This window comes from Zootoca vivipara, chromosome 3 (assembly GCF_965207765.1).
Source record: "Zootoca vivipara chromosome 3, rZooViv2.hap1.1, whole genome shotgun sequence".
NCBI classification, from domain to species: Eukaryota; Metazoa; Chordata; class Lepidosauria; order Squamata; family Lacertidae; genus Zootoca; species Zootoca vivipara.
In genome coordinates this window covers 8632811-8659002 of record NC_142586.1, presented here as the reverse complement: position 1 = coordinate 8659002, position 26192 = coordinate 8632811, and the positions used below count along the sequence as shown (strand labels likewise).

Here is a 26192-nt window from a genome sequence, read left to right as displayed (position 1 = left end):
AACCTTCTCTTCTCCAGGCTAAACATACCCAGCTCCCTAAGCCGTTCCTCATAAGGCATCGTTTCCAGGCCTTTGACCATTTTGGGTGGCTCTTTTTTTGTAACATTCCTGTGACTGACTTGCATCCGGGATGGGGAACCTTCTTGGCTCCATGAGCCAGATCCAAAGTTGACTGGTGGCCGGAGCCTGGTGCCAGCTGCAATATATTAACCTGATTAAAAGGCGACAGCTGTTGTCTAGTTGTCTGAGAAATAAAGATTTGGAGGAAGCAGCGACAGACTTTCTCATGTAGCAAAATGGCAACAGAGAAGAAGTTCATTTGGCTGTAGTCATATCTGTGTTGCATTATAACTAAACCTGGTGAGGATAGCCAATGGGTCTCAACCCTCAGGAGTTAGGGAGTTCCTTTGCATACAAAGACAGGCTCTGGCGGATTGAGTGGATGAGACTGAGATAGTTCAAGAAGGCGGTTTCTGCACGCACTGTAGAGGGAAGTGAGGGGCAGGTGGGGCTTGTCAACCTGCGAAGGTAGCCTATCTAGGAGAAGGAGCAAGGCCGGATTGAGGTTGCATGAGGCCCTCAGCTACTGAAGGTAATGGGGCCCTTTATATGTCCAGCTGTCCTTTGTCAACAACAAATTGTCGCTGTTTTTTGTGTTGAATATTTTAGGGAGCAGGGTAAGGGACACGGGTGGCGCTGTGGTCTAAACCAGAGAGCCTAGGGCTTGCCGATCTGAAGGTCAGCGGTTCGAATCCCCACGATGGAGTGAGCTCCTATTGCTCGGTCCCAGCTCCTGCCCACCTAGCAGTTCAAAAGTACATCAAAGTGCAAGTAGATTTCCAGCGGAAAGGCAAACGGTGTTTCCATGCGCTGCTCTGGTTTTGCCAGAAGCGGCTTAGTCATGCTGGCCACATGACCCAGAAAAACTGTCTGCAGACAAACACCAGCTCCCTCAGCCAATAAAGCAAGATGAGTGCTGCAACCCCAGAGTCGTCCGCGACTGGACCTAACAGTAAGGGATCCCTTCACCTTTACCTTTATTTTAGGGAGCAGGCTAGCAGGCCTTGCTTACATCATAGGAGCCTACACAACACAAAACACTGTTGCTGTATGTAGGTTTTAATCTTATATTTTGGAAATGTATATCCAATTTTCCCCCCTTTAAATCTTTTTGGGGGGCCCAAGAGACTGGGGCCCTAAACTATAGCTTGTTTAGCTTATACGTAAATCCGGCACTGAGAAGGAGAACTCTGATCCTAAACCTCCACTGCCTTGTGATGCACCTTCGGGAGAAGAAAGGGCTAAGGAGCAAACCCTACACAAATCCCAAGTGGCGTCTCTAGGAGGGTTAGAGCATGGTGTCTTGTACGCCACCTTGCAGCAACTCCTGCAGCCAAGCCGGTGCCAAATGTTTAGGGAAGTTTTTAATGTGTGACGTTTTAATGTATTTTTAATCTTTGTTGGAAGCTGCCCAGAGTGGCTGGGGAAACCTAGCCAGATGGCCGTTGTGAATTACCACAGCAGCCACAGCAGGCATTGTGATTCTCCAGTTTGGCCATGGGTAGGCAAACTAAGGCCCGGGGGCCAGATTCAGCCCAATCGCCTTCTCAATCCGGCCATCGAACAGTCCAGGAATGAGCGTGTTTTTACATGAGTAGAATGTGTCCTTTTATTTAAAATGCATCTCAGGGTTATTTGTGGGGCATAGGAATTTGTTCATCCCCCCCAAAAAAAATATATATAGTCCAGCCCGCCCCCCAAGGTCTGAGGGACAGTGTACCGGCCCCCTGCTGAACAAGTTTGCTGACCCCTGGGTTTGACTTTATCCTGGAGGTACACTCCATTGTCTCTCAAGTTTGAATTGTTGTGAGTTTGGGGGCGGTGCGGTTAGGCTGCATGTTTGAGTCCCTCCTAATTCTTGGATCCTCGGGGTGTAAGACTGCAGCCTTAGTACCTGCTGATACACCAGTTGTTGTAAGGAACCCTTTCCCCTGCAGATGTGGCTAAACTACAGCTCCCACCACCTCCAGCAAGCAGGGCCTGTGGCCAAGGATGATGGGAACTGTAGTTCAGCACCATGAAGGCGGCCCAAAATTCCCCACACTTGATGCACACACACTTACACAACCTAACAGTGATCTCGCAATAGACTGGAATAGTAACCTACTTTCCACGACCTGGCTACACCTAAGGGTGGAATGCTCCGAAGAAAACATATCCCTAAAATAGCAGAAAAGCAAATCAAGCACTGTGTTGGTTCATTCTACTTTTAACTACCGTAGTAGCTGATGGGCACAAAATAAGGATGATTAAATAAGGAGAAAGGAATTTGCTTTTTACCTCTGCGTGCCTTTGGAAGAAGCAAGAATTCTTAAAAAATGATAGCAGTTGTGAGTAGAGAACCAGGGAGTGGCATTGATTCCAAGCACATTCAAGTCCAAGGGTGTGATTTGCCAGGAAAAAACAACACAATATTCCAAACATAGCAGAATTTATTGTTGTTATTAAGGATTATAAGTGATTTGAGGGGGTAATCATCTTTCTTTAACCGGCCCTTTAGAAGACACAATTAAAAGTAATAGTAGTAAAAATACCTAATCATAATCATTATTAGTTTATTTAATATATTTGCTATTGTTAAGGTTTTCAGAGTGCCTAATTTTGCTCACATGCAAATCTGTAAAAGTACTGATCGAATATGGAAAGAATGGGAGCGGAGAGAAAGCCTGTACATTATGACCCACACAGGGTATAAAACAAGATGGTTAAAATTAACATGGAAATCAAACAGTATTTATAAAACCATTAAGAGCACAGTTTGTGCTGTACAAGGGAGCAGCTAAGGTAGCCAAATGCAGAAGAGGACGGGACTTCTGCACCTTTAATATAGTTGCATGACAAGCTATACCTACAGAAATTCCTGCTTTTGCACAGCTATTAAAGATGTGGGTGCCTTATTGACATCCCTCCCAAACAGTGCTAGCTTGGCTTTCCCCCGACATGCATGGATGTCGATCCCATGAGCCGCCTTACCTGCGGTCTGATATGAAGAGGGTTTTCTCCTCCGCTCCTGTACAGTGGAACCTCTACTTACAACCATAATCCGTTCCGGAGGTCCGGTCATAACTAGAAACGTACATAAGTAGAGGCATACTTTTAGAAAGTAATGGAAAAGTGAATTGATCCGTTCTAGACGATGACAAGCACCCCCTAAAACAGCAATTTAACACAGATTTTACTGTCTAACAAGACCATAGATCCATAAAATGAAGGCACTAATCAATGTACTGTACTATAAAATAAATAAGACAGTATTGCAGATGAAAAAAATAAGCATTTTTTTTCTTACGTGCACTGAGGGTGGGTGGGCTTACCTGGCTACAAGCTGGGGGTGGGGCAAGGGTCAGTAAAGAGCTGGTTCACTTCGGCCAGGGTCACTTTTTTTTCTTGCCAGGCCAGGTTGCGCCCTCCTGTGCCTCTTGCAGGCGGCACCTCTTCCATAGCTTCGGGGGTGGGATGGGACCCCTCTCCCCAGCAGCAGAGGCCTCAGTGCTGCTCCGCAGCTGGCCGGGTGAGCTCCGGGCTGCCGGCAAGGCCTCTGTTCATATCTGTCTGGCTGACTGTCTCGCCAGAGTGGTGCATGCTCTAGTTATCTCTCACTTGGACTACTGCAATGCGCTCTATGTTAGGCTACCTTTGAAGGTGACCCGGAAACTACAATTAATCTAGCATGGGAACAGCCTCCGAGACCATATAACACCGGTCTTGAAAGACCTGCATTGGCTCCCAGTACGTTTCTGAGCACAATTCAAAGTGTTGGTGCTGACCTTTAAAGCCCTAAACGGCCTCGGTCCAGTATACCTGAAGGAGCGTCTCCACCTCCATCGCTCTGCTCGGATACTGAGGTCCAGTGCCGAGGGCCTTCTCGGTAGTGGCACCCGCCCTGTGGAACGCCCTCCTATCAGATTTCAAAAAGAAAAACAACTACCAGGACATCTGAAGGCAGCCCTGTTTAGGGAAGCTTTTAATCTTTAGGAAATTAGTGTATTTTAATATTTCTTTTGGAAGCCACCCAGAGTGGCTGGGGAAATTTATTTATTTATTTATTATCTAGAGGAAAGTTTGTAAGTCAAAGCACCTACTGAAGGTCATAACTGGAATCATACGTAAGTAAAGTCGTACATAAGTCGAGGTTCCACTGTACGTGAGAACCATAAAATGAATGGCAGTGCCGGTAAGTCAATGGGGTTCAATGGGGCTTATTCCCAGCCATCTGGGTGTAGGATTGCACTTTGCAGCCTTAGGCTGCATACATTTAAAGTGCATTGCTTCCCCCCAAATAATCCTGAGGACCATAGTTTGTTTAGGGTGTTGGGAATTGTAGTGGGATGAACTACAGTTCCCAGCAGTAGCAGCCTATACAGCAGCATAGATCCACCACCACTTCTCTTGAGGCACGGGGAGCTCGGGGCTCGGCTGTGGAGTCAATTTGACGTCCCAGCCATTAGATACTAGGCTGCCCCCGTCTCTCCCCTCTCCTTCCAGTAAGCACCGGGAATGCACTGTGGGAGAACAGCAATACCCCACCTTTGCCGCCACGTGAGCCACTTACTAGTTCCCAGGATTCTTGGGCTAGGTGGGTGGTTTGAATGTGCATCAAACGTATTGTGTGTTTGCAGCCTGAGTGTCTTCCGCAGGGACAAACTCTGCAATTCTATGATACGAGGGTAAAGCGTGAGGCTCTTAATTGCAGGGTGGAAAATTCCTGCATCGCAGGGGGTTGGACTACTAGATGATGCTCATGGCCCCTTCCAACACTACAGTTCTATGATCTACGCTTGTCATTCATTAGAAATCATTTTCTGCAGTTGGCTCCAAGAACCACAATTAAGTTGCACATCAACTAAACAGGGCAGGGGCAATTCTAAGTGGGCGACCTCCTCAGGACCAATGGAGTTAAAAACTCACAACTCATATAGATCAGCTTTAGGGAATCAGAGTGTTGTTGAAAATGTGATTGCCCAGAAAATAAAAAAGATGGTCACATTTTGTAATAAAAACAATGCCTCCCCTCAGGGGATTTTTATTCAGCTCCCATTAAAAACAAAGTGCAGTCAAAAATAGATCAAAGCGAGAGTCTCCAGGAGTCGCATACTTTGCAGATTGGTCATAGCTCTGCTCTTCCCAAATCAACAGCCAATTGGATTGTGGTTGCTTGAGAGAGTGACCAAATTGCTTAGCCACACCAGGCATTCTTATTGGGGGGTGGATGGGTGTAAGATCAAATTCAAAACATCTCAAAAGCTTAAGTGAGAACCCAACAGCGGCAGAGAGACGTTATGTGTAGAACATCTGTTTCCACGTAATGTTTAACACAGCCCCAAGACACTCTGGCATCTACTGCAGCCTCCCTCTCTGGTATGGAATGCTTACTAGTTGGGCCTGGCTGCCTTCTGCAGTTCTTGCATGCAAACTGATCTATTTTGCAGCAATTTTGCTCCGCACAAACAACTTGCTTTTCCTTTTTAAAAGGGGGAAGCCGCTCAGAAATATTCTAGAGATTGCCTGGCCAACCAGGGCTGCGCCTGCCCTGCCTGGCTGCTACGAGCTGCTGCAGGTCTGGGTGGCGTGTCTGCCCCCAGGAGGGGGCTCAATGGGGCCATTGTTTTTGCCCGAGCAGCTGCCTTCCAACTTACAGAATTGGCTACCCACTGTCGGCCAAAGGCAGCGCTGCTGTGCGAGCTCTGAAGGGCAAGGGCACAAAAGACTCTTTGGTCGAGGCAGCCTAAATGGCCAGGAAGGAATCTTTATTCACAGGAAAACCTTGTTGCAGCCTGAACGCAGGAGAAGCTAATGTAACTGGCTGGCCATCCCCTGCTTTAACACTCTTTAGAACACCTTTGTGGCTATTAGATACCTAAATGCTGGATTGGTATACTCAGGACCCTTCCTCCTGCAGTCTAGCTCCTTCTCCCTTTTCCCCTTATTTTCTTGTTCAATTCCCTTCCCTTCCCCCCCCCCACCTCCAAAACAAACCCTTGATCTTTTCCCCACATTCCTTCCCTTCCTTGGAAGGGAGAAACTCTGAGTGTTTTGTGTGCCCAGAAAATGTACCACCTAGCGCCACAATGAAGCTCCTTTCAGAATGCAAGCTCCTATTCATAGAATCGTAGAATTTTTTTTTTTTTTTTTTTTTAAATTTTAAAATAGACTTTATTAGAAAATTTTAAAAGATGTACAGACACCAAAAAAAAAAAAATTTAAAGTAACTTAATAACATAAAATAACTTGGCAACTTAAATACTATAGTATATCAAGTAATATAAATAACATAACTACATATTTAAGCCACCCAACGTAACTTAATCAACATAAGTAAACAAATCAAGGTTGGTCTAAATAAATTAAATCCATCAGACTACAAATAATATACAAAATCAACTTAGGCAAACCTATCATAATATAACATAACATAACATAGCATAACATAACATAACATAACATAACATAACATAACATAATAATATAACATAACATAACATAACGAAAAGGGAAAGAAAAAAAAAGGAAAAGGAAAAAAGAAAAAAGAAAGAAAAAAAAAAAGAAGGAAAATTAGCCCCAGCTTAGATCTTAACACATGGGCCTATCTCCATCAAATCCATTCATTTTAAATTAAAATTGGCTTCCAATCGCCAACATATCGCTTCTCTTGCTATTATTTCCCTTTTTGGTTTGCTTTCCCTCTTGTTAAATCCAACTAAGTTTTTCCTACATGTTTTCTCTATTCCAGACAAATCACTAGCTCTGTTTTGATATTTTCTTTTTTGAAAAACTCTTCTACGTATCTCCATTCTGTTATTATTCTCTGTTTTGGTATATTCCTAATTGCCGCCGTCATTCTTGCTAAGTTCATAAACTCTACTACTTTAATTTGCCACTCTTGGATTGTTGGCGTTTCTGTTCCTTTCCATTTCTGAGCTAGTACTAATCTCGCCGCGGCACACGCATATAAGAAAATATTAATTCTATCTTTAGGTATACTTTCTGGGATTAAACTTAATAGAAAATATTCAGGTTTCTTTTCAAACGTAATTTTTATCATTTTCTTCATTTTTTCATATATCTCACTCCAGAATTTATATATTTTCTTACATTCCCACCAACAGTGAAAATACGTACCAGTTTTTTCCTGGCACTTCCAGCATTCTTTTGTTTCTGTCTTATAGATTTTAGCTAGCCTTTCTGGCGTCAGGTGCCATCTATATACGAGCTTCATCATATTTTCTTTAATTCCTGAACACGCTGTAAATCTCATTGTCGATCTCCACAATTTATCCCATTGCACTTTATAGATTGGTCTTCCTACATCCTGAGCCCATTTTATCATTACAGATTTTATCTCCTCATCTTTTAATTCCCACTCTAATAAAAATTTATACATCTTAGACAGTGGTTTAGCCGTATTATCAATCAAAATTTCCTGTAATTTAGATTTGCCCTCATTGAATCCTATTTCTTTATGTTTTTTAAATAAGCTTTGTATTTGTAAATAATGTAGCCAACTTGTACAATGATGTTTAATTTCTTCATATGGCTTTAATATAAGTTGATCCCCTTCTTTTACTGTTAATTCCTGGTAGGTTGGCCATTTTCTATTTTTACCTCGGCCACTCATCGTTGTCATTTCTAATGGTGACGCCCACCAGGGCGTCTTTGCTTCTAATAGGTTTTTATATTCCTCCCAGATTTTAAATACCGATTTTTTAATTATATGATCTATAAAACTTTTATCTTTTCCTTTGTTTTCTTGCAATAGGTACGCGTGCCATCCTTTATTATTCCTAAACCCTTCCAATTCCAAGAGTTCACAATTTTCTAGTACTATCCATTCCCTCATCCAGCAAAAACATGCGGAGGCATAATATAGTCTGAGATCCGGGACCCCCCAGCCACCTCTCTCCTTGCTGTCTGTTAATAATTTATATTGTATTCTCGCTTTTTTCCCTAGCCAGATGAACTTGCTTAGGTCTTTTCTCCACGAATCAAAAATTTCTTTCTTTCCTATGATAGGTAACATTTGAAACAAAAACAGGATCTTCGGCAACACTGACATTTTGATCACTGCTATCCTTCCTGATAGGGACAAGTTTAATTCTTTCCAACGGTCCAAATCTTTTTTAATCTCCCTCCATACTCTAAGATAATTGTTCTCATACAAATTTATATTATTGGGGGTAACAACAATTCCTAAATATCTAATTTTATTAACTATTTCCCAATTTGTAATCTTCTCCAAATCCATTATTTCTTTCTTCCCTATATTTTTGACTATCATCTTGGTCTTTCCCATATTAACTCTAAAGCCTGACACTTCCCCATATTTTTGCAATTTCTCCTTTAAATTAATTATCGAATCCAATGGTTCTTCCAACATTAAGATCACGTCGTCAGCAAAGGCTTTAATTTTATAAATATTCTTCCCCAATGTTATCCCCTTGATGTTTTTGTCTCCTTGGATGTCTTTTAACAGAAATTCAATTGACAAAATGAATAACAAAGGAGATAAAGGGCATCCCTGACGGGTACCCTTTTGGATTTCAAATTCTTCCATTATTTCTCCATTTAATATCAATCTTGCCTTCTGTTCGCTGTAAATTGCGTTTATCCCCTCTATAAATTTGCCCCCTATTCCAATTTTCCCCAATGATTTTTTCATAAATTCCCATGTCAAGTTATCGAAGGCTTTTTCGGCATCCAAGAAGATAAAAGCTGCTTTTTTGCTAGGCATCCAATCTAGATATTCAATTAAATCTAGGAAAATTCTCATATTATTTGACATTTTTCTCCCTGGTAAAAAGCCTTGTTGGTCATGCCCAATGATCCTGTTTAGTATCTTTTTTAATCTTCCGGCTAGGATATCACTGAAGATTTTATAGTCGACATTAAGTAGAGAGATCGGCCTGAAGGATCCCACCTGGTCGTTCTCTCCCTCCTTCTTTGGTATTAATGTTATAAATGTTTCTCGCCATGATTTTGGAAACACTCCCTTTTCTAAAATTTCGTTCACTAACAATTGGTACACACCACCTATCTCCTCCCAAAACAATTTATAATGCCGGCTTGATAGACCATCTGTTCCGGGTGACTTACCCAATTTCAATCTATTAACAGCCTCATACATTTCTTGTCTTGATATCGGTTTGTTAAGTAACTCCTTTTCTTCTTCATTAATTTGACCTATATCACATTTGGTAAAATAGTTTCCCAATTTTTCTCCATCAATATTCTCTTTTTTATACAGATTTTTATAGAATTTGACAAAACATTTCTGTATATCCTCTCTATTATTCAACCTTTTCCCTTTATCTACTATACTTGTAATCATTCTTTCACTCTGCCTCTTACGTATCTGCCATGCTAGAAGCCTTCCTGCTTTCCCCCCATGTTCGAATGTCTTCTGTTTCATCCATTTTATTTTGTTCTCAATTTCGTGGCTCGTCAATGTGGATAATTTATTTTGTAGGAGTCTAATCTGCATTACCAAATTCCTATCGTCTGGTTTTTTAGCTAACTCCTTTTCCTTCTCCTCCATTTCTCTCCTAACATCTTCCATATTTTTCTCTCTCTCTCTTTTAACCCTATTTTTTTGTTGAAGATATATGCCCCGAATAAAGGCTTTGCTTGCATCCCATGTTGTTGTCAAATCTATTTCTTCTGAAATATTATTTTTAAAGAATTCTTTCAACAAACCTTTAACCTTTTCAACAAATACTTCATCATTTAAAATTCTCTCATCCAATCGCCATCTTCTAATCAATCTGTTATATTCTCTTATTCTCACCATAACCGGGTTGTGGTCCGTTATAGATTTTGCTAGTATTTCACATTTTATTACCTTAGACATTAATTTAGATGACACCCAGATCATGTCAATCCTTGACGCCGACTTCTTAGCCCCAGAATAATATGTAAATTTCTCTTCTTCGGGATTCCTTACTCTCCATCCATCCTTTAATTCATAATTACTTATTATATTGAAAAAAACGTCCGGTAATTTACCTCTATTTTTCCCTTTTCCTTTTGTTCTATCCAGTTGCGGTAATACAACTCCATTAAAATCCCCTAGTAAGATTACCTCTTCCTCATCTATATATTCTTCCATCTTCTTCCCTAATTTCTTGAAAAAATCCAATTTACATCCATTTGGTACATAAATATTAATTATTGTCACATTCCCTGTCGGCAACGTCAAGCGCACTCCCAACATCCTTCCCTCCTTATCCTGGAATATCTTTTCGGCCTTTATACTAGATTTCACATACGTAACCACCCCCCTTTTCTTTTTCACGTCGGATGATATAAATTCTGTACCTAACCTCTTATTAATTAATACCCTTTCATGATCTTTGGATACATGCGTTTCCTGAAGACATATAATGTCCCAGGAATCTTTTTTCAATATATGCTCCGTCTTATTTCTTTTAATTTTATCATTTAGTCCATTAATATTCCATGAAATAATTTTTAAATTCATAACTTTATTATGTCACTCCAGTTGTAGGCTATCAATGCCGGCTTAATTTTAAAAAAAACTCTTAAGGATAAGAAAAGGAGAAGAAAAAAAAGAAAGAAAGGGGGGAAGGGGGGAGAGAGGGATAGGAGCAACCAAAAGGGGGGAGGAAGGAAGAAGAAGAAGAAGAAAAAGGGGGGAGGGGGGAGGGAAAGGGAGGGTGAAGAGAAGAGGGGGGAAGGGAAAGGGGGAAGGGAGGGATTAAAGATAAAAAGGGGAAGGGGAGAAATTATGTGTGGGGGGGAAGCAATAAGGGTGGGCAACTATTGTTTACAATTCCATCATGTACACGAGAAATAAATCAAAAGTTGGTAACTAAATTATCCGCCTTTGTAAATTAGAGTCAGTTCGTCTTAATTCTCTTCTTCTTCCCCAAACAGTTCTTTCTTTTGTCTGTTATAGAATCTTTCCGCTTCTTCCGCCGATCTGATCGTTTTCCTTTTACCTTTGAATGTAAACGTGAGCCCTTCTGGGAACTCCCAGACATACCACATGTTCTGCTTCGATAGGGCATCCGTCAATACTTTATAATTCTGTCTTTTCTGCCGAATCCTCTTGGGAATTTCTTTATATATAGAGATGATTTTCCCGTCTATTATCAGACTTTCTTGTTTTTTCTTTTGCAGTATTTTGTCTCTGAGTAACATTGAGTTAAAAAAAACCATGCAATCCCCGGGGCCTCTGATGTTCTTTGACCGGTCTAATCTGATTCGGTAGATCTTATCCACATCCATCAATAACTCCTCCTCATTGACGCTCAACCATTTTGACAATTCCTTAATTATTTTTTCTTCTATTTGCTCATTTGCTGACTCAGGAATGCCCCTCATCCGTAGAATCGTGGACTTCTGTTTCATCTCAAGTAATGAAAGTTGGTCTGCTAGGTCTTCTTGTGCTTTCTTTATTTTTTTATTTTCCTCCTCTTCTTTCTCCTTTGTCCTCCTTAATTCTCTATTTTCCACTGTCATTTTCTTAATTACTTCTTCTTGCTTAATTACTTTGGCATTTAGATCTTTAACCGATTTCTCAAGTTCTTTGTTTTTACAATGTAGATCTTTTATTTGTCCTGTCAAATCAGCAATCATTTTAGAATTTCCTTCAATCTTTGAGTCCAATTTTTCAATTTTTGAGTCCACTGTATCCAACTTCTCATTTAATGCTTTGTTCATTTCAATTATCAGCTCTTTTAAGTCAGCCAGAGCATCATTTTCATTATTCATTGATTGTCTTCTTGGTTGGTTACCTGCTGTCACTGTTGAGTTTGTTGTATTCTGTCGTCTGCCTGCCATTTTCACTTTATATGTTCTCTTTGTGTTTCAATTCTCTTTAATTCTCTTTAATTTCTTCAATCCGGATACCTTGTTTCCCCTTTTAATTGGGAGTTCCCTTATGTTCTTCCTTAAATGGGTCTCATCTCTCTCTCTCTCTTTTTTTTTTTTAAAATAAAGGAAATAAAATTTGAGTGGGTATTTGTCTTATAGCTGTCTCATACACAGTTTGCAAAATGTCTTTAAATGAGAGCAGCAAAGAAGAAAGAAAGAGCCTCAGTTACCACTTCAATCCACTGGGTGTCGCTGTGTATCTTTCAGAGATTAACTCTGCTGGTCTCTCCTCTCACCGCTTCTATTGCTGCTGTTCCTTTATCTTCACTTCCGCAATGACGCCGGAAAGGAACACACCGACATGAGTCAGCTACTGGCAAGTCTCCATCTTTAATGACAATTCTTATCTGTCCTTGCAGCGTCTATTTTAATTTTCTCTCACTAATATTCCATCACGCTGTCTTGGTGATTGCCTCCCTTCTCAAAATTTCTCCCCACACGCAGGGCTTTCAAAGCAAGTCTATCAGCGGTATATTAGGCGTTCCTTCGGCTTAACCGCCCGCCCGGAGTCTGTTTTAAAAGTCCAATAAAAGCAATCTCAACACTCACGGGTCGGTAGCTCTTGTTTAATCTCCAAGCCGAAGAGCTCTGGTGCTCGCCAGGCAGGGTCTAGGGCGCCGCTGCAGCGTCGTCTGTTCTTTATTTTGCGCTGGCTCCTCTCCGTAGCTCCACCATTCAAAGCGGTGCCGCTACGCAGTTCCGCCGTTTCGCGCCGCTTTTTCACTATATTAGCGGGAGACCCGTACTCCCGCTTTTTTCGGGGGGGTGTTTAGCGCCACTCCCCCCCCTCGAAGACAAACGCTATCGAATTTAACGCTCCAAGTTGAGCGGAGCGTCTTAAACGCAGCCTGCTTCTGGCGCACCTTCACATAGAATCGTAGAATTGTAGTGTTGGAAGGGACCCCGAGGGTCATCTAGTCCAACCCCCTGCAATGCAGGAATCTCAACTAAAGCATCCACGGCAGAAGGTCAACCTCTGCTTAAAAACCTCCAAGTAAGGAGTATCTACCACCTCTCATGGGAGTCTGTTCCTCTGTTGAACAGAATTTCCTTCCTTCCTTGTAACTTAAAGTCATTGGTTCGAGTCCTACCCTCCAGAGCAGGAAAAAACAAGCTTGCTCCATTTGCCATGGAACAGCCCTTTAGATCAGTGTTTTTCAACCTTTTTTGGGCAAAGGCACACTTGTTTCATGAAAAAAATCACGCGGCACACCACCATTAGAAAATGTTAAAAAATTTAACTCTGTGCCTATATTGACTATATATAAAGTAATTCTCTTGAATAGGAATCAAATAAACACAAAGAAAGTATTTTATATAATTACTTTATTATGAAATAGTAAGTAAACAGAAATATGAAAAATTATAAAATACTTTATTCAGTGCGCAACCTGGGCCTGTTTGGCTGAACACAAAGCTGATATTCTGGCTGGAATCGAAGAAAGACACACACGTAGCTCTTCGTCAACAGCTCTCAGTCTCTCTCTGTATTTAGTTTTTATAGCAATCATGCTTGAAAAGCTCATCTCACACAGATATGTAGTGGAAAAATGGGAGCAATGTCAAAATAGCTTTGTTTGCCAGAAGGGGGAACTCCTTGGCAGTATCCAACCAAAAACTGTCCAAAGGTAGATCAGCAAATCTTAGCTTGAAACCACGATTTTGTCTCAATTCAGTTAGTTCCTCCTGCTCCTGTAAAGATTTTTTTAAAAAAATCTTTCGAATTTTTCAATTTTTCCCACGGCACACCAGGCAACATCTTGCGGCACACTAGTGTGCCGCGGAACAGTGGTTGAAAAACACTGGAAGATGGCTATCACGTCTCCATTCTTCTCTTTTCCAGGCTTCTCTTTTCACGTCTCCATTCTTCTCTCTTCCAGGCTAAACATACTCAATTCCTTCAACCGTTCCTCATAAGGCTTGGTTTCCACCCAGACCCTTTATCATCTTGGTTACCCCCCTCTGCACACGTTCCCGCTTGTCAATATCCTCCTTAAATTGTGACGCCCAGAACTGGACACAATTTTCCAGGTGTGGTCTGACCAAGGCAGAACAGAACAGTACTCTTGCTTCCCTTGATTCTGGACACTTTACTTCTGTTGATGCAGCCTTAGAATAGCATTAGACTTTTTGGCTGCTGCACCACACCGTTGACTCATGTTAAGCTTGTGGTCCATTAAGATCCCTAGATCCTTTTCACAGGTGTTACTGGCAATCCAGATGTCTCCCATCTAATTATATTACATAACCTGTGCTGTGATCATGAGGTTCTGTTATTTTCCTTAGTGGGTCATGCAAACCGCTGTCCTGGATAATGCTTTTTATAGGGTAGGGTAGGGGGCACCGAGGATGAATTTATGGACCCAAGTGAGTGAAGGCTCAAAAGGTTTGGGAACCACTGATTACATTGTCTGCCATGCTTCTTCCACTTTGCATCCTTATTAAGGACCTCACTTAGGATACCACCTAAAATTCATCTCCAACAAGGCTAATTTAAAAATTTGCCATGTTTCTCTTTCTTGCTGGTTTCTGTCCTAAGGAACCAAAGTGTTTTGCTGAAGGCTGGTGGGAGATGTACAGAACTGCTGGCTTTTATTTTATTTAAAAATGGGGGAATCCGCCTTTTTGTGTCCCATCACCCTGGTAAATCAAGAAGCGATAGGTTTATTTCTATTAAAACAAAACAGGCGAGATAATGAGATACATTTCTGAGAAATCAGTAAGAAGTCCTTATGCACAGTTAACTAATAAAGCCACATTCCTAAATAACAAAAGAAAGCAATGGCTGATGTATTTTGCGTTATGAACTTAAGGGGCCTGAAACTGAGATACAAATAGGTGTGTTCTAAAACTTACCTACAGGAGGCTGTGAGCTGCCAGAAGTAGACTCACTCACTGGACACTGGCAAGGTGTGAAAGCCAAAGCTTGTTATTTAATTTAGCCAATGAACCTTGGAGTCGAGATCAAAGCAAAGATTTCTCGGTTGCCCCAGATGGGTCATGTGTGTGGCTCATGAGTCATTGCCATGCCGGTAGTGCTGACTCACTTGCAAGAAAACAAAGGTCTTTAAGTTAAAAGGGTGCTTAGATAGGAGGTGGCATCCCCCCCCCTGTTCTGGCCCTGATCCTGTGATTTAGCAGGTGAATCATCCATTATTTATATCTGTGGAAAGACTTCAACCAGCTAGCTAACTGTTCAGAAAACAAGTGGCAACCCTAGAAGCTAAAGGGGGGCTACTCAGTTTACAATCTGACAAATGGCTCCGTTCATCATCATAGCCACTAGGGTTGAGTGGCGGTGGTGAAGAGGCCATGGAGAAAGATGGAAGCGCCTAGGAGAGGCAGCTGTATATTGACAATTTTTAATCATGGAGATGGAAGTCAAAAAGATGGAGTGAAGGGTCAAGACAGGGAAAGAAGCAGTGAGAATATGCTTCTGTGTGAGTGTTTCCTAAACTTGGGTCTCCAACTGTTTTTCCAGACTACAGTTCCCATCATCCTTGACCACTGGTTCTGCTAGCTAGGGGGACGGGAGCTGTTGTCCAAGAACAGCTGGAGACCCAAGTTTGGGAAACACTGATCTATGTGAACCAGGGGGTAGGGAAACTGTAGCCCTCCTGATATTGTTGGACTACAACAGCCATCATTCCTGACCATTGGTCATTTGGCTAGAGATGGGGGGAGCTGGAGTCCTGTAGCATCTGGAGGACCTCGGCTTCCCTCCCCATGATGGAAACCATTAGGACCTTTCAAAATAGCAGTTCTGCGTATCCTTTTTGGGAGGATTTGAAGGGAAAACGAGGTAACCCGCTAGCCCAGGGGTCGGCAAGGCTTACCTTGCCTGGGCCGGTTCACTCCAGCGGAGATACCTCCGTGGGCTGGATCACGTGTGCGCCCAAGCATGCGCGCCCGTGATTTCCAGCATCTGCATCTGCGCCTACGCGATATTCGGCGTCTGTGTCTCCGTCTGCGCAGAAGCGAGTCCCTGCACTGTGCCACACCGCTTTAGCGCAGCGCATGGGGACTCGCCGAGCAGGCAGCTCAGTTGGGGGGCGGCTCATAGGCCGGTTAAATGACCCCCGTGGGCCGCTTGTGTCCCATGGGCCTTAGATTGCCAACCCCTGTGCTAGGCTATAAGACGGGGCTGGGCCACATGGTCTGCGGGACTCCTTCCAAACCTAGGATTCTGTGCCCATAGCTAATTAATAGTGAATTGGTCCCACTCTGTGTGCGTGAGACCCACCAAGGCAAAAGCAGCCCATCGGCTAGCTATTACGTGACTTGCCAGGCAGTTGGCAATCCCCCGCCCTGGTTTTGCTCTCCCAGACAGACTGCAGAAACCACGTGGGCCATCAGACGTGGCTGGTGTGATACAGATTGTATATGTTTGCATTTAATGCACACCCCAGGACTTGCCGAGCTCTGTAAACAGCTCTTTTAGCACAGCAGAGGGTGTGAGTCGAGAAATGAGATCATTGTTCCTTTAAACCTCATGAAAACAAAAGTCACTTTGAGATGATACCAGCAGGCTGTTGACATGGGAGCACCCATCATGCTTTTCGGCTGAAAGGTAAAACTAAGGTCAGTTCACTAGGTCTCTTGCTTATTGTTCTCCCCTCTGCTCCTAGGTGCAGTTCTTTGTCCCTTTTGGCTCTCTTTTCACCTTGAAAGTGTCTTAATTCAAATACACATGCAGTAACAATGGAAGAGTGTTAATGGGAAACTGAAATTTTCTCCCTACTCAGCCCTGCAGGCAGGAACAAATGGCCAAAACAAAAGGTAGAATGCCCAAGTTTGCTGAATGTATTGTCCATGAAAGCTGGCCACATGCTGGGTCCCTTGCATAATAATAATAATAATAATAATAATAATAATAATAATAATAATAATATATTTATACCCCGCCCATCTGACTGAGTTTCCTCAGCCACTCTGGGCGGCTTCCAACAGATTAAAGTACAATAATCTATTAAACATTAAAAAGTTTCCCTATACAGGGCTGCCTTCAGATGTCTTCTAAAAGTCTGGTAGTTGTTTTTCTCTTTGCATCTGGTGGGAGGGCATTTCACAGGGCAGGTGCCACTACCGAGAAGGCCCTCTGCCTGGTTCCCTGCAACTTAGCTTCTCGCAATGAGGGAACCGCCAGAAGGCCCTTGGTGCTGGACCTCAGTGTCCGGGCAGAACAATGGGGGTGGAGACGCTCCTTCAGGTATACTGGACCGAGGCCGTTTAGGGCTTTAAAGGTCAGCACCAACACTTTGAATTGTGCTCAGAAACGTACTGGGAGCCAATGTAGGTCTTTCAAGACCGGTGTTACGTGGTCTCGGCGGCCGCTCCCAGTTACCAGTCTAGCTGCCGCATTCTGGATTAGTTGTAGTTTCCGAGTCACCTTCAAAGGTAGCCCCACGTAGAGCGCATTGCAGTAGTCCAAGCGGGAGATAACTAGAGCATGCACCACTCTGGCGAGACAGTCTGCGAACAAGTACAGGGTCTCAGCCTGTGTACCAGAACCAACTACATGTGGATATTACCTTGGAATTATTTTTATACTTTTGGGAGATTATAGATAGATAGAGGTGTAGTATGGGGGGCTGCAGGGGGGGCGTTGCCCCAAGTGCAGTTTTTTTGGGGGGCGACGCTTTCTTCACGATGCCCTGCTCTGCCATGAGCTCTTGCATGCTTCTCACACTGCTCTCCAGCTGGTGGGTGCCTTGAGAAAGACACAACAGCTCAAGGCACTCGGCAAGCCCTGTGCCATTTTTTGCAGGTCTTGCAAAGCAGTGTTGGGCTTGCAGGGCACTCTGAGTGCACCCCTCAAAGCAGGGCAGGGCCGGCCAAGTCGGCTGACTGGGCTCCTCACTACATGGCTGGGCAGGCGGCGCAGCATGGCTCCACTTAGCTCCAGTGAGCGGGAGTTGCTCTGGTGCTTTTTCTTGTCCTGGGTGCCAGCAGAGAACGCTCTGCCACTGGTTAGATAAAAATGCTCAGAAGAATCCACCTCTACAAGCCAAAGAATTTATAACGGCCACACCCAGAGATCAAACAAAATAGCAAGGTATGGACAATGCCTGCCACCTTTTGATTGTTTCCTAAAACCATAATTTAAAAAGCACTGTGGTTTAATGTGAATATTGAGCATGCCACTTATATGCTGTAGAAAAGTTCTGCTCCTCCTATCCTACTGATGCTGAATTGTCAGGAAACAAGTCCCTGACGTGTGGCAACATTCAAATTTGAGCTGGTGGTTTCTCTCCAGACCACAAGTCCAGGGTTGAACGTCATGACAAGCCATACTCTAGCTTATTTCTGAGCAGTGATACAGGAACAGGAAGAGTGGAGCAATAACTTTTGAGCAGTATGCACTAGCATGCTGTTTGTTCACATTAAGCCATAGCTTGTTTTAAACTATGGTTTAGTGTGATGTGTGACCAGGAAGTGGTTGCTGCCTTGTACTTTGTAGTCTGATTGGCAGGGCATGGTAGGCCAAAGTATGACATGCAGGGAGCACACAGACCTGGGATCATAGTTAAGCCCTCTCCTCGCTAATGATAAACTGCAGCTCAGAACTTTCAAGTTCCCATTCTTAGCGCACTATACATGTGCAAGCCTTATCGGGCTTTTTGGTCAGATTTTGTCTATTTTTTGCATGTGCAGTATTTACTGAAGGGAGAAAGGGGGGGCTTCTGAGCAACCTGTGCATTTGTAACTTTTTAACGCTGTTCTTATTTGATTTAATAACACAGAGGATTTGGGGGATCTTGCCTGTTCTAGATGGAGTTGCCCTCTGAGGGAAGACGTATGCAGCTTAGTTGTGCTATTGAAAACCTATTTGTCCATGGAAGCCGCTCCATTGACCTCAAATAGCTGGAGTGGAAGAGAGATTTGATGCACAAAACTACTGAAATATTGACCACATTTCCGTTCAAGGGCCCCAGCTGCTTTTTCTTTGAATTCAAAATGTCCTGCTTAAGAATGCCATTTTATAGGTGTGAACTTCATCATCACCTGTAGCACGCTTGACTCTGAGATAGGTGAATGTCAGGGAAGGGGAGGTGGAAGAGCTAGAAGTATAGGGTGATATGTATGGAGAGGCATACATAGAGGCAGTGGGTTAGAGAAAGATGCAGAGGTGCCTTGTGTAATCACAACCTACTTAGAAGTGAATTTAATAAGAGATTTTTCACTACCCTGAAGAATAGCATTTCCTTGTTAAATTCTATTTAGTGCTCATTACAAGGAGCTTTTGTAGGTGGCAGAATGCTTGTTGGAAAAGTGTAGTCAATTCACCCCCTGGCAGTTTATAAAATACCCTCTCACACACAGTAAACGCTTACACGTTCATTTCCTCCCCACAAAAAAAATATAGTCCAGCGGCCCCCCCCCAAGGTCTGAGGGACAGTGTACTGGCCCCCTGCTGAAAAGGCTTGCTGACCCCTGGCCTAAAATCATTGCATTCCTGCCTATTTTGTGGAATATGTAGTTTTTGCATTTCTTTAAGGGATCATTCAGATGGAGAACTCCTGGCTGATGTTCTCTTTTATTAAGCTAAGCAGCGTGCCAAAGAGCATAAAAAAGCACATAATCTTGTTCCCCAGAATTGGCTGCCCTTTGCTTCCGATTTATGATGGAATCCAGGATTCTCAAGATCGAAACCATCAGCAAGTTAATGCCATCCTCTGAAAACAGAGGTCTGTAAATGGGGACTTGAAGCTTTGTGTTCTGCATTTTCCTGGTCAAGGCAGGTTTTTGTGTGTCACATTTGCACTTGAAAGGTTTTCACTTAGTCTGCTGTAAATAGAAGAAAAAGCCTTGAAGCGAGCTACTATTTTGTCAGGCTAAAGCTGAATTGGGGTGTGTGTGTGTGTGTTAATGAAACAAAGGTTACTCCGTTAGAGCAGGTAGCCTGTTGGCAATCACTACTGAACTCAGCTATGTGAGAAACAGCTGGTGCTTGTGGCCAAGATTTATTTTGGTAGGTACACTAAAAATGACTTTATTTGCTCCTGGGAAACAAGGATCCTGTCTCTGTCAGGTGTCAGGTATCCCATGCAATGCCTAGGCTGGACAACTATAACATTACACAGGCTGTTCAACAGCTTAGTTGGTGCAGAATTCCTTAGTCCTTTCCCCAACAGAAATATTAAAACACTATTCTGCAGAGAATCTTCTCTGTGAATCTCTCTTTCCTTAAACTGGCAAGGGGGAATCACATAAGGTAGATCAGCTGCAGGACAGAGCATATCCATTGCTGCTTGGATGTTGTGCTCTCCAAGGATGCACATACCTTCAGGTTTTAAACTAAGGTGCAGACCTCTTTTTAAAGTTAGCTTTTGAGGATTAGGGCTGATTCTGTGTTGTTCAGTAATCTCTTTAAAAATGTCAAAACATGTATGTGAGATGGTTGTATTCAGTTTCTAAGCTACCTGAACTCAAGGAATACACAAACAGATACTGTACATTTAAATGTAAGGCAATAATTGAGTCATCTCAGATTTCAAGCTGTCAAGGAACACTATTATATACTTTTTGTACTCATAAAAAGGTAGCTTTCCATTCTATGGGATTTGTGTCGGTAAGTGTTGCTTGTGTCTCTGCTCAGCTTAGCTGTCTGCTTGCTACCCCACTGCATGCACGCAGCTGGTTTCCCTTTGTGAAAATGCCAGCTGTGTGGAATCACCCAAACCTGCTCCTACCTAGCTTGATTCCCCAATACCTCAACACGAATAGCAGCAAAACACTATTCTGAAGAACAGAACCCAGAATTCTCCAACTCGAGAGGTACTGAACCATATGGCCTTGTTGTTGCCATAACAAACTACTCCCAACCATATTTTGCACACTAGCAAATTATCACAAGCTCGGCTGCCTCCAACTTCTCTCCTTGTTTTTATACAGAGACTTTCTAGTTTCTTAAACTCTAATGCAGGCATAGGCAAACTCGGCCCTCCAGATGTTTTAGGACCACAACTCCCATCATCCCTGACCACTGGTCCTGTTAGCTAGGGATCATGGGAGTTGTAGTCCCAAAACATCTGGAGGGCTGAGTTTGCCTATGCCTGCTCTAATTTAAGCAGATGGATGGATGGATGGATGGATGGATGGATGGATGGATTACAGTTCTTGACCAGCACAATTAAGCAGATTTTTAATAGTGGATGTCATAGGAAACTGGTTTAAGAAGCGAGGTAGTCTCCTCTGCAAACAAAAGGAGCAGGGAAGGAGCTCCAGCTTGTGGCACATTCATATGCAAACTGGTATGTTGGAGTGGCCTGTTGCATCTGAATTGCGTGGCTTGTTTCTCTTTAGTGATTTCATTTTTCTAAGTCCAACAATAGTTCCTGCTGGCTTGAGTGGTGGAGCTTTCTGAAATGAAGGCATCCAAAAACAATGCATATCTAGATTCCACATTTGGAATACATCATGCCAGCTGAGCTGACTCACAGGTGGCACAGTTGTACTGTTTACAATCTAGATTTCTACAGATTTCCAGACCTTTGCTTTGGGGTAGTACAAGAGATTCCAGACCTTTGCTTTGGGGTAGTACAAGAAGTGTGGAGGATCGTGAGAGAAAAAGGAACACGAACGATCTTAAGTGGTTCAGTGAATGCAATGTTGAGATTTAAATGTGGGAGATCTGGGCTGAAAAATAAAGTAGCTATTGACTTACTGCCTAACCTTTGGCAGGTCTCTCGCCCCTTAGCTTCAGCTACGCATTATATAAACAAAAATATGAATTACCTATGTCTTTATAAAATAAATTAGGTCACTTTGCTAATGAAAGATGCCCAAGACACCATACAAAAATAAGCCACCTCACAGGATTGCAGTAGAGATAAATTAGAAAGGTTTTTTAAGCCCTTTGCACAATTATCTGAGTGATTACAAATCGTAACAAAGAAGCAGAATCCTTTATCAGCATACAAGTCTTCAAATGAAAGACAACACGATTAAAGCAATATATATACACATTTATGGCTTTGTACAAAGGATTATTTTATGTTTTTTTCCAAACATCAGGCACTTCCCCCCCCCTTACAAATATCCAAATGAAATTCTGCAGCATATTAGCAGTGACAATCCTCCAATGTTCTTACAATTCACACAAACAGCATGCAAAGTATTTTCATGTCAGCAGTGCTGCTTACGTAGAAAGTGGGGGAGAGCATAACAAGGAAGATGCCCCTCTATAGCAAAAGTCCCATTTTAATGCAGAGTTACAAATTTATTTATTTTTTGCTTGCATGAACCACAGTATTACTTTCAGTAATTATAAAATACAAAAGAAAATTTACCTTACTTAAAAATTAATTTTAAATTAACAAGCCTGAACATTTCATAATGTGAACTTAAAATATTTTAACAAAATAACACCAATCCAGTTATTAATCAAGTGCAAACTTAAGGTTACAATCCTAACACACACCGCCATGGAAGTAAGTCCCAAAGAATACAGTGGGAAGTACCTCCAAGCAGATTTGTGCAGAACTGTGCTGTAAGACTGTAAAAGAACTGGTCCACTTTAATAATCTTTTCTCCTTTTCCTTAGGGATGCTCTGTTGAACTGTCAGCATTCAAGAATACATCTGATTACCATTTTATGCAACTTTGTCAGTTTATCTAAGCCGAGGTCTCAGTAATGCAGGTAATTAATATAACACACGAACAATATATTACAGAATTAGAACAGTTCTGTTGCAGAATACATTTCTCACAGACTAACAGAGGTGTGAAAATCCCCAAACAAGGCTGCTATATATATATATATATATATATATATATATATATATATATATATATATACACGTTGTTGTTGTTTAGTCGTTTAGTCGTGTCCGACTCTTGGTGACCCCATGGACCAGAGCACGCCAGGCACTCCTGTCTTCCACTGCCTCCCGCAGTTTGGTCAGACTCATGTTGGTAGCTTTGAGAACACTGTCCAACCATCTCGTCCTCTGTCGTCCCCTTCTCCTTGTGCCCTCAATCTTTCCCAACATCAGGGTCTTTTCCAGGGAGTCTTCTCTTCTCATGAGGTGGCCAAAGTATTGGAGCCTCAGCTTCAGGATCTGTCCTTCCAGTGAGCACTCAGGGCTGATTTCCTTAAGAATTGATAGGTTTGATCTTCTTGCAGTCCATGAGACTCTCAAGAGTCTCCTCCAGCACCATAATTCAAAAGCATCAATTCTTCGGTGATCAGCCTTCTTTATGGTCCACCTCTCACTTTCATACATCACTACTAGGAAAACCATAGCTTTAACTATACGGACCTTTGTCGGCAAGGTGGTGTCTCTGCTTTTTAAGATGCTGTCTAGGTTTGTCATTGCTTTTCTCCCAAGAAGCAGGCGTCTTTTAATTTCGTGACTGCTGTCACCATCTGCAGTGATCATGGAACCCAAGAAAGTAAAATCTCTCACTGCCTCCATTTCTTCCCCTTCTATTTGCCAGAAGGTGATGGGACCAGTGGCCATGATCTTAGTTTTTTTTGATGTTGAGAGCATATTTTGTGCTCTCCATATATATATATATATATATATATATATATATATATATATCCACACAGTCCACAAAGCCATCATGTACATTTTTAAATCTAAAGTACTATAAAAATTAAGATCTATAGAGAAGCATATTCAATCCGCGGTTACATGATTTGTTTCACTATACCACCCCTTCGCTAATGTTTTGATTCCCTAGAACTACTTAGCAGATTCACTATGCTACGTAATTTGGAATCACAAGTGTGGGGAGAGCACTGTTGTACCCAGAGGTCCAACTTTCAGGCTTCTCATAAGCAACTGGTTGGCCACTGTGGGAACAGGATGCTGAGCTAGATGGGCCACTGGCCTGATCCAGCAGGCTCTTAACATTTTGGCTACCCAGTGTCCTAAGTAAGGCCTTTCTGCTTTCAGGGATATGCTAAAGTGTATGTAGGGAAAATTGAGCTGAAGACTGGATGAGACGGATTTATGTTTAATTAAGCCCAGGAATTTTTTTTCTGACCTCCCCACTCCACTCCCAGGTATATATTATATTATATATTAAATGTTTTGAAGGGATACCAAGTCTCAGTGAGACCTATCCTTGGGAAAGAGAAGCTGAGAGCAAGGGCAAGGAAACGCATGCTTCCTGGCCAAAAGCAGGTTTTGACCACCTAGGAAAGAGTAAACATGTTGAAAGGCACCTTGGGGACTACCCTAACCTTCATATGGATGGTTTATGGCACATGCTCATCACCCCTCACCCTCTTAAAAAACATCAAAGTATTCCACAAAACTTATATAAATCTGAAACAGGGACAGTGGCTCGCTAGGTATTACAAGGCTCCAGCTCCCCTCTTCTCTGATCAATGAAAGGAGGTTGATACCCAATGATGTTGGTATGCCAAGGAGCCACCAAAACAATAGCTCACAGTTTTTTATATTCTATATAATTACTCGCCTCTATGTTGTAAACTTGCTCTCCTAAACCCCTTCAAAGAGAGTAAACTGAGGGCTCTGAGGAAACACCAGCTAAAGCTATTGTTATTTCTATTATTTGAGACTGCAAAGTTAGTCGCTGAGGTTTTTTCCTGCAAGATGTGGTCTTAAACCATAATGTAATAATAAAGCAGCTTCTGGCTCTTTGAATAAATAAGAAAAGGAAGCAATGGAAAAAGAAATGACAGACCCTACAATTAAGAACAAGTGAAACTAAAAATGGATTGCTAGAGCGACGTTAAACTGAGAAGTTTTTGCTCCTGGAGTTACAAACATTATAAAACTCTAGTAAAATAAATACAAAAATGAGTATATGAATATACAAACCATTTAACAACACTTAACACTTTGGGGTAGTCAGTGTTAATATAAGAAATATAAGTTTTCTGTATGGATAGACCAAGGGATCACCTTTGTGCCAGGAAACCACCTCCCACCAAAAATTATACCTAAATGTCTTCTCTTTAGAAATCTTACACAGTGCTAATAAAATCCCCCCATATCTAGTTAAAATACTGTATACAAAATGTTATGAATGTTATTAGTCATCTTGGATTCTGCAAGTTTTTAAGGAGCTCATATAACAAAGTAGAGATGTAAGAAAAATATCTATATGCCTATTACAAAAATTCAAGTTGATCAATAAAATTGAAATCAATCAGGAAGTCAGCCCCACAATAAATCTACATAATCAAACACATAGGCGACAAAGCAAAGCTTTCAATCTGCTCTCTGATTTGGAAGTCCAAATGGCCAACAACTTTGGTTAGATCATATTCCACGATGTGTTCTCATACAAAATGTACAATTTTAATACACTTAAGGCAGTTAATCCGGCTGTCTGCAGCTCTCTATGAGTTCATCAGATCAAAAGATATATGGGATGAAAGTTATGAAGGTTTAAAACTATCACAGTATTAAAAGCTTTAACCTTTTCTTGGGTCAATGCAAAACATGATGCACAAGTATTTTCTTCGTTTCTACGACACTGTAGTGAGTTTGGCACTTCCAAATAAAGACATTTCCAATGGCACATTTCTCACCAATAGCAGCAAATAATATGCAAGTATCTTGCAAACATCCTGAACAGGAAAAATCTATCTGCTGCCAAGTCTGACAAGAGAAAATAAAATAAAAAAAGAAAAAGCAAAGAGGTTGAAGGACATCTTTGGACTTCCTTGTTCACTTCCTGCAGTCAGAGATGTCTGAAGTACTTTAAATTGCAGCCTAGGATAATGGAAAGAAAATACACGTTGATGGAAAGCAAAGAAAAACATTCAGCCTGCAAGACAAGAATGCATATAGAAGTATCCAAATACCTAAGAGAACCAAGAAACAATTAGTCCACTGCTTTATGGAACACATCAGTGTTTTATAAATGTGAGCCAATTTCAGTATAATATTGGCAAATACATGTTAATTAAATTGTTGTAGAATTTGTTGGTCTTTTAAAGGACTTTCCTGGAAATGACCATTCCCGGATAAATACCTTAATGCATGACTGCAGGCACATTTGCAAGCTTTTAATTCCCATATGATAGTCAATGTATGTCTTAGCTTTGAGCATCTTTACATTTCAAAGCCCTTGTTAAGACATACTTCATATTTTTCTTGTGTACTCTACTGATATAAAGTAAATGTATGACTCAATTGTAAATCGAGATGCTTTGGGGTCACAAACTTTAACTGAGAACACTGAGGAATCCATACCTCAGAGTGATTGGTGTAAGTTCACTCTTAGCATAATAGTCTCAACAGATTTTAAAG

At 41.8% G+C, this 26192-nt stretch overlaps 1 protein-coding gene across 1 annotated transcript in view; it reads right to left on the bottom strand.

Moving 5' to 3' along the window:
* Positions 1–21785: 21785 nt before the first annotated feature.
* The window catches only part of FOXO1 (forkhead box O1), a 49340-nt gene continuing 44933 nt past the window's right edge, over positions 21786–26192 (bottom strand). The window contains exon 3 of the mRNA XM_035110210.3: positions 21786–25652. The gene's annotated coding sequence lies outside the window, so the exon portion shown is untranslated. The remainder of the gene's footprint in view (positions 25653–26192) is intronic.